The sequence below is a fragment of the Canis lupus genome, chromosome 34 (assembly GCF_003254725.2).
Source record: "Canis lupus dingo isolate Sandy chromosome 34, ASM325472v2, whole genome shotgun sequence".
In the NCBI taxonomy this organism is placed as follows: Eukaryota; Metazoa; Chordata; class Mammalia; order Carnivora; family Canidae; genus Canis; species Canis lupus.
Window position 1 is genome coordinate 6,846,854 of NC_064276.1, and position 7,567 is coordinate 6,854,420.

Here is a 7,567-nt window from a genome sequence, read left to right on the forward strand (position 1 = left end):
CTGTGCATTTGGATACACAGCCCCTTCCTAAATTCTTTCACCAAAGGAGCCATAAACATGTGTATTATATTTTATGAAAGAAGGGAGGGAGGCAGAAGAGAAGAAAAAAGAAAGGAAAGGAGAAGGGAAAGATAGAAAAGAAGGAGGAAGTCAGAGAAGAAAGAAAGAAAGAAAGAAAGAAAGAAAGAAAGAAAGAAAGAAAGAAAGAAAGAAAACTTTCTAGTCACCTGGGAAAGATTTGTGTTTCACTCTTCCAAAATTCCCAACACATAGTTAAGAATTTGAAAACAAACAAGCTACTATGAAGCAGAACCAGCATCCAAAGGAGAGCAGTCTCCAAGGTGCCCTTGGACACGAAGGCTGTGCGCCTCTCTTGTTTCCTGCTTGGTGTTTTGTGAGGCCTACTACGTGATAGATGCCATCAATGTCTGTTAAGTGGATAAACATCTCCATAAAACTATAGTCTTACACAAATTCTTTCATGAAAAGAGGAAGAAAAATCTCAGACGTGCTTTAAAAATTTCTTGTAGCTAGTTTGTCTTCATCTTACTCTATCTACAGAAGCCAACAAGCACAGTTGGAACAAATAGGTTAATAAAACCAAGCCAGATGGCCAGCCATTAATTTTGCTGCTTCTCTGCAGCCATTACAGATTTATCTTTTAAAGTTCTACACTAATCAGAGTGTAAATTCCCCTGAAGCCATTTGGTGCCTTGGCCAGTAAGCCAAACCATGAATTTCTAAGAATACTGAACCCTCATAAGTCCCTACAGACTTTCCCTCATCCTGTTATTGACCCTGAAAAATCAGCTGTCTTGAAAACACCATTATAAAACATTATACTTTGATGCTATATCCTTTCATTAATTTTTATTTATCTCACTTGAAATATGTGCTCATTAGAATAGATATTCAGTTTACATTTGAACTCTTGGTGAAGGGAAAACTGAGCTTCTGGCCCAAGTGGTGTGGTATATGTCAAATCTTCCTTCGTTCCACCACCATCATCACCAAACACACAAGAATAACCAAGAACATGCAACTGAGAAGGTTAGGAGAATATAACTGAGTAGAGAAGTTGGACAAACATCTTTGTCACTAGAAAAGGAAAAGAAACAGAAAAGGGGAAATTAAGGCTGACCTGCACCTGCTGTTATCCAGCTCTGAGGGTACATAGAAGTGTCTGGGAGGGCACATGTCTTAAGTAGTTAGGGATTAAAGCTAAGCTCTCCATTTGAACTGGGTTGGATCAGACTCCTCTTCCTACAAGGGAAGGACAATAGGAACAAATGTGGTGGGCAATGCGAGCTGCTAATCTAGAAAGGCACAAGGAAGGTGACACTGGCTTACATGTAGGACCTGAGTCTCAGCAACTCAAGGCTATTTTATAACTAGGTCAGGAACACCTGAAGCAGCAGGACAACATTTGGTTCTAGATTCTGAGCTGCAGGAAAACAAGGCAGAAGCATGCACAAAATGACTAGCTAAGGCAGGTGGAAAGAGGGAAGGACTGTGAAGGGAATGGACAGGAGGGAGAGAAAGTGACTAGATGAGCCTGCAAATCTAAAGTGAGAAACACCGATGCTAAGAGTGACACACCACAGATCAACAACTTGGAAATGAAATGACCCCAGAGGAAATAAAAATCACTCTAAAACATGAAACATGGCTTTAAAATAAAGTTATGTTTGATACTCATAGGTTAAAGTAAAAAATAACAACTATTTAAAAAGTGAGAGATTCTTAAACAACATGGAGAGTAATAGCATTAAAAAGAATCTATTTAAATCCCTAGAAATTAAAGCAAAATAGTTTGTGAATTAGAAAATACCCAGTTAGGGGTGCCTGAGTGGCTCAGTTGATTAAGCACCTGCCTTCAGCTCAGGTCATGTTCCCAGGGTCCTTGGACTGAGCCCCACATAGGGCTCTCTACTCATCAGGGAGCCTACTTCTCTCTCTCCATTGCTTGCTTCTCCCCTTGCTTTGCTCTCTCTCTGTGTCAAGTAGATAAATAAAATATCTTTTTAAAAAAGAAAGAAAATGACCAGTTTAAAAAAGACACTTAGGCAACACATTTTAAAAATTAAAGAATTAAAGAATATTTTTGAAATGTATCTATTATGCAGAAGACAGATAAGACATTTGAAATATGAAAACGACACAGAAGATCTCTACACACATCATGCATGACATAAAGGTAAAATGTAAGTGGTATTAAGAGAATCATCCGGGATCCCTGGGTGGCGGTTTGGTGCCTGCCTTTGGCCCAGGGCGCGATCCTAGAGACCCAGGATCGAATCCCACGTCTGGCTCCCGGTGCATGGAGCCTGCTTCTCCCTCTGCCTGTGTCTCTGCCTCTCTCTCTGTGTGTGTGACTATCATAAATAAATAAAAATTTAAAAAAATATATTGAATTTAAAAAAATAAAATAAATAAATAAAAATAAAGTAAAAAATAAAAAATAAAAAAAGAGAATCTTCAAAAATGCCAGACTAAAAGTACTGATTACCTACAGAGAAACCAGCAATTAGTTGAAAAGTTAATATTTCATCAATGACAATGAATGACAACTGATGCCAGAAGACAATAATATCTTCAGGAACTAAGGGGAAAGTATAACATCAGATTAAAAAATTATCATTCTAAAGTAACAGGAAAGAAAAGACATTTTCAGAGAGTGAAAATAAGAGTTTATTACCACTCCTGAAGTAATAATAGTAATAATATTTGCATAATAGTCCAAAACTATTAAAGTACACATGTAAAAAGCAGAGAAGTAAACCTGGTACTTGAGAAATCATGATTAGCATAGAAATTGATGAAATACAGTGATTAATTTCATCCACTATAGAGCATAGACAAAATCAGAATGATAAATTACTGACAGCAATTAACAATCAAAATGAAATGAAATAATTACAGAAGTGGTGGAGGGAATGGTAAAGCAACCCAATGTTCTTTTATTTTTGAGGAAAACAAAACAAATAAGAATACATTTAGATTTTGTTGGAAATTTTCATATCTGTGTACATGTCTTAAAAAGTTAACACAACTGTTGAAGAAATAGAAATGTAATCTGTAGATTGCAGACCAGAAGAAAGACATGAGGCAAAAACAAAACCACCAGATCAACCCAGCAAAAGACAGAAACAGCAGAAGAATATAAAAAGCTAAGTAGACAGACAACATGAAAATAAGGAGATAATATTCATAACAGAATGGTCTGAATGTGGACCCCTCCAAAGTATAGCCCACTACAAAGATGGACATGCGTAGTTGTTTGGAAGATGATTCCAGCAAGTGTATGTAAGTAAGGAAATATAAGAAAGCCATTAAAGGTATGCTGGTGAGCTGGTGGGTGTTTGGGAGCTTGGGGTTCAGTCAAAGTGGGGACCCTCTCAAACTGTGAGAACCTAGAGGCAGAATCTCCCATTGTGTAGTGGAAGCACTGAGCCACCACCCCACTGACCACAGTTGCCTCCCTGTGGCTTGACTTCCCATCATTTCAGCACTGAACTTGTCTCTGGCAGAGCAAGTGCCTACAGCACCTAAGAAGGTCTACAAGGAAAGACAAAGGAGGACACAGACATGTGAGCTGAGGACATCAGCCTCCAGGGACGTGCCTCAGCTCAGGAGCATTCAGGATGGTGGAGGTGATGTTGGAAGTGGCAGCAACAGCACCTGCCACAACATGTAAGAGAACTGAAATCATCCACTTGAGAGATGATCAGATTGGTTTGAAAAAATACCCACATGCTGCTTACCCCTAATAAAATTAAACAGAAAGTTTCCAAATATGGGGCATGAAACAATATACTGAAGAAAAATCTTTATACTTGTGCCTAAGAACAAGCACAAAAGTGCTTGCTGGGGCAGATGGCAACAAATAGAACACCCTTATGTTCATCAAAAGGAGAAGAGCTAAATGGATTATAGTCACATAAGAAACACTTCATGACTTCTATACCTCCAGGATAAAAGTCAAATGGGAAAATCCTGTGGAAACACTGTGCCACTCTAATCTAGTTAATAACAGAAGGCCTTAGCAACACTGTACATGTATACAGATAATTTATATTTCAGTTTATTGTCTTCTCATGTAGTTCAACATTTTTTAACTCTTAATATTGCCATATATTTATGATTGAGTAGATTAATCATGAGCTTTCCCTTAAATGATTTGCCATCAAAAGTTTTTCAATAAGGAACAAAGATACGTCCTCTTTAAAAAGTCATATGCCCAAAGAGGTTCACTGGTTTCACTAACTAGTTAAAACTTAAGTGTTTGGCATAAGTAAATAGTTGCAAATTTTCGAAGGATGGAGGCATTAAAAATAAAGATATAAAAAAAATAAATAAATAAAGTTATAGGGAAAAAGCTTATGAAATAGTATGCACAAATGATTCTAATGATGGTATGAGAGAAAGGGAGGGAGGGAAATAAAACAGAAAAGTAAAGTAGAGAAAGCAAATGAAAAAATTCAAGAAACAATGGTGATAACAGAAAATGATGAAGTCAGTTAACCTAAAATGAAATACTTAGTTTTAAATATAACAGAAGATATGCAAGATTTCTATGCTGAAAACAGCAAAACAGAGGGAAAATATGGGGAAAATACTGAATAAGTGGAGAGGTACATGGTACTCATTAATTAGAAGGTTCCATATTGACAATTTCCCTAAAATTGTTCTATAGATCCAGTGCAATCCTACTCAAAATCTCAGAAGAAATTTTTGTTGAAATTGATTAGTTGATTATAAAACATACGAAAAGGCAAAGAAAGTAGAATAATTTTTTAAAAAGTAGAATAAAAGAAGAAGAACAAAGTTTAAGGACTCAGCACGACCTAAATTTAAGCCTTTTTATAAAACTCTAGTGATCAGGATAATTTAGTATTGACGAAAAAGATAGACACATAAATCAATTCAACAAAATAGGGAGCATACAAATGGATTCACATGTAAATGATCAAATTATTTCCAACAAAGTTGCAAAGGTAACTTAATAAGGGAAAGACTAGTTTTCTCAACGAATAGTGTTGGAACCATTGGATATCTGTGAATAAATAAACAAATAAATAAATAAAAATGCCCAGACCTTGCACCATTTACAAACACTAACCCATAACCTAAATCTAAAACTATCACATTTCTACTAGGAAACACAGGAAAACTACCAGTGACCTTGATTTAGGCAAAGGTTTCTTAAACACCAAAAACATGAGCCATTAATGAAAAAATAAAAATCAATTAATTGAACTTCATCAGAAATAAAAACCCTTTTTCACTGAAAGACTCCATTAATAAAATTTAAAAAGCAAGCTGCCGACCAGAAGAAAATACTTATGAAGAGTATATTTGGTAATGAATTTGTGTATAAAAGATATAAAGAGCTCTCAAAACTAAATATTAATAAATCACCTTATTAAAAATGGGAGAGGGGGAAAAATAAAAAATAAAAAAATAAAAATGGGAGGAGGATTTATACAGATACTTAAACAAGGAAATATATGTACGGAAAATAAGCACATGAAAACATGTTTCAAAAAAAAAGAAAGAAAACATGTTTCATCATCATTAGTCAGTAGAAAAAAAACAAAGTAAAGCCACAGTGAGATAAAACACTACATGCTTATTAGAAGAGTTAAACTTCAAACAACACCAACAAATTGTTAATTGTTAATACCAAGCAGGGATGTAGAGTGACTGGAATACTCATACAAAGCCAGTGACAATGCAAAAGTTGCAACCACTTTGGAAAACAGTTTGGCAATTTCTTATAAAGTGAGACACACACTTACCATATGACCCAAAGATCGCACAACTAGGTATTCATGCAAGTGAAATGAAAACTGAGTTTCACAACAAATGAATGTTTACAGTGGATTCATTCACAATGATCAAAACTGGAAATGACCCAAATGGCCTTCAGCTGGTGAGTAGATAAGCAAACTGGTACAATCACAACATGGGATACCTCACAACAATTTAAAAAATTAATTACTGATACATGCAATCTTATAGGTGAGTCTCAAATGCATGAGGCTAAATGAAAGAAAGAAGATTTCCTGGCAACCATGGTGCACTGTGGTTGAAGATGCTGCCTGGGATTAGCCATGTGCTTGCTCATCCCTGTAGTAGCCACTGTGCAATAGATCCATGGGTTCACTAACAGGATCAAGGCAAAAAGACTTGTCCATTATTCACATCAGTGGAGTTTGATGGGAAGAGATAGGTGTATCTCTAGAGTTAATCATTACTATGTGTCAAAGGGTTTGGAGACTATCCATTAAGAAAACATTCTACTATTTATTAAAAATAACTGGGTTAGGCTCATCTACTCCTGCTAGAAGGTTATGCAGTGTATCATGTATGTATGCATGTATGTATGTGGTATACAGTGTGTATTAATGAGGAGCTTTACAAAAACAATGAAAAAGTTAAAAGAAAAAAAGAAAGAAGACTCAAAAGACTAATGCTTTATGAATCATTTTATATGATATATAAGGAAAAACTAGGAGAAGAAAACAGATTTGGATTGTCAGAGGTGAGGCTGGGTGGAGGATTGGCTGCAAACTGGCATCAAACAGCTTTTTGGGTTCATGGGACTAGCTGGGATCTTAATCGTGTTGGTGGCTACATGACTATAAAAGCTGACGGACAGAATCATACATTAAAGAGGGTGACTCTTACTTTTCATAAACTGTCTCAATCACTGATGTAATCAAATCAAGAAAAGTAATTGAGAGTTTTCTTTTAATCCCTGTACCCAAAAGAATATACCTTCTCACATCTGAGTGTCGATGCATAAAGAAACATGAAAAGTGCCCTTAATTCATCGCTAGGGACAGAGTTTGGAGACAGAAAATTTCAGGTGTGAAAAGGCTCATTTCCATGGAAAGGCCAAGAGAAGCAGACCCTGAAGGCACAGGTGGAGAGGCTGGAAAGAAGCACTCCTTCTGTGGTACAACAAAGGAAAGATATAAAGATTAGAAGACCTCATTAGGGTACCCTGTGTTTTGAAACCATTGCTGGATATATCAGCATATCAGAATGTAAACAGAACTTGAGAAATTCCTCGACCCCTCCTGGAGGTCCCCTAGACCAGCCCATAAAACTAAGCAGGAACCCACCTCGGGAGTCCAAATCCCTGCTCCTCTGTGCTGTGCTGTGTCGGGTATACTTGGACCCAAGCTTGAGTTTGTAAATAAACCCTCGTGTGTTTGCATCAGTGTTGGCTCCTTGGTGGTTTCTTGGATACGTAATCTTGGGCACAACAACAAGGATGCCTCAAAATGATGTTGGATTCTTGAAAATCTCAGCAAATGTGAAAGGAAGCCCAGGGAAGGTAGTTTGTGAAGACAAGCAGGTGCTGCTTTAAAGATCTCCACACACCCCCATCCCCACGCCTGCCATCAGCCTTATCCTCTGGTGATCAGAACTTCCTCACATTCATTTAGTACATGTCTTAAAATCCCACAGACACACTGAAGGCCCAAGCACAGAAATAGAATGATCTGTTAAGGTCTAGTTGAATAATCATGGATAAAAAGTAAGGAAAAAGACC

General features: G+C 36.8%; 1 pseudogene; it reads left to right on the forward strand.

The window, feature by feature from the left end:
• Positions 1–6,049: 6,049 nt before the first annotated feature.
• On the forward strand, positions 6,050–6,293 carry LOC112640000 (NADH dehydrogenase [ubiquinone] 1 alpha subcomplex subunit 1-like; annotated as a pseudogene).
• The last annotated feature ends 1,274 nt before the right edge of the window (positions 6,294–7,567 follow it).